The sequence below is a fragment of the Rhinopithecus bieti genome, unplaced genomic scaffold (genome assembly GCF_001698545.2).
Source record: "Rhinopithecus bieti isolate Rb0 unplaced genomic scaffold, ASM169854v2 scaffold_68013, whole genome shotgun sequence".
Taxonomy (NCBI): domain Eukaryota; kingdom Metazoa; phylum Chordata; class Mammalia; order Primates; family Cercopithecidae; genus Rhinopithecus; species Rhinopithecus bieti.
The window spans coordinates 1-1,665 of NW_016825327.1; the positions used below are offsets into that span (position 1 = coordinate 1).

General features: G+C 34.6%; 1 long non-coding RNA gene across 1 annotated transcript; it reads left to right on the forward strand.

The window, feature by feature from the left end:
• Nucleotides 1-443: 443 nt before the first annotated feature.
• Nucleotides 444-1,239, forward strand: LOC108522635 (uncharacterized). The gene is made up of 3 exons (XR_001883554.1): nucleotides 444-612; nucleotides 1,022-1,133; nucleotides 1,218-1,239. It is a non-coding gene; the product is annotated as an uncharacterized LOC108522635 (long non-coding RNA).
• The last annotated feature ends 426 nt before the right edge of the window (nucleotides 1,240-1,665 follow it).

Sequence of the window (1,665 nt, forward strand, 5' to 3'; positions counted from 1 at the left end):
TTTTTAAGGTAGTTGTTATATCTGCCCAGTGATATGTGGTTGGTAGATAAAGAGTTCAGAGTTGGTTACATTAAGCTTAAATGCTGTCTTCATACTGGGAGTTACTGAGTACCTCAAAGTAGAAGAAAGAAGTGGATAGGATGCCCTGCGTAAGTGGATATTATCATTCACGAATGAAATACACACATGTATATGTATTGATAGAAAAATGAATGGGATAAATGAAACCGTAGTCGTAATTTAAAATATATTGTCAAATCTGAAAAAATGATATCTAAAATGTGAGGAGGATTTGGATAAGGAGTTAAGGAATATGATTATAAAATGAAATCTTGCTGTCTTTATTCATGTTTACCATAGATGTGTTCAATGTAATAACATTGGCATTTTAAATACGAAGTTATTTCATCAACAGGAAAGATCTACTTTAAGGACCTATGCTTACGGTTAAAACTGTTGCTTTATTTTAGATCATCTCCTGTACACATCATAGCCACTAGCAAAAGTTTACATTCCTATGCACGCCCTCCACCAGTGTCCTCTTCTTCGAAGAGTGAGCCAGACTTCCCTCATCACCATTGGAAGGAGGAAACACCAGTAAGACATGAAAGGGTAAGTTTATTTATGAGGTTAAACTTTTATAAAGTTTGCACAACAGTTGAAATACATTAACTTTCCCCATAGGAAATAGTCTCACTGTTCTGTTAGTGATCTGGATTTGATTTTATATACAGCTCTACTATGTGTTAGGAAAGTTTATTATTAATGGGAATGTGCATATAACTTGAGCTTCCAAAAACTTTGTTTTTTTTGTGTGTGTGTGTGTTTTTTTTTTTTTTTTTTTTTTAGCAAATTCTCCCACAGCCTGACAATCTTCAGTTTTTGAAGGTGTTATATTTTCCCTCAGTTTAGAATTATTAAGTTACCCGCCTGCAAGCATGGGCCTAAAGACATGGGATGAAAACAGATATTAAAAGGTATATTTTAAAAACAAAAAAGTTGATAATATTTTTCTCCATAGGCAAATAGTGAGTCAGAATCTGGCATTTTCTGCATGTCCTCCCTGTCAGATGATGATGATTTGGGATGGTGCAATTCCTGGCCTTCAACTGTCTGGCACTGTTTTTTGAAAGGTAAAAAAAAAACCTTGAATTTTCTACAGCTTACTTGTCTAGTACAGTCACATGTCTAATACTTGTTTTCTACCTAAACCTTAGGCACACGACTATGCTTTCATAAGGGAAGCAATAAGGAATGGCAAGATGTTGAAGATTTTGCTAGAGCTGAAGGCTGTGATAATGAGGAACATCTTCAAATGGGCATTCACAAGGTTAATTTAAAAGTCTTAAAAAATTTTTCAAAATCTTTCAAAATGAAACAAGATATGTTGTTAATCTACAGAAATTTCCTCCATTCACTTTCATATTTAAATGACATCTTACATTTTAGGTAGATAACTTTTATGACCACTCATTGCTTAGTCTGATGGGGAGGAGCATTGATTTTAGGTTTGCCTTTCTATCATGCTTTCTTGGATGGGAAATAGTATATTTCTTGGTGCTTCTTTGTGTTTTATACACTTTACATTGGGGAAAACTGATATTAAAAATATGTAATGAGGCCGGGCGCAGTGGCTCACGCCTGTAATCCCAGCACTTTGGGAGG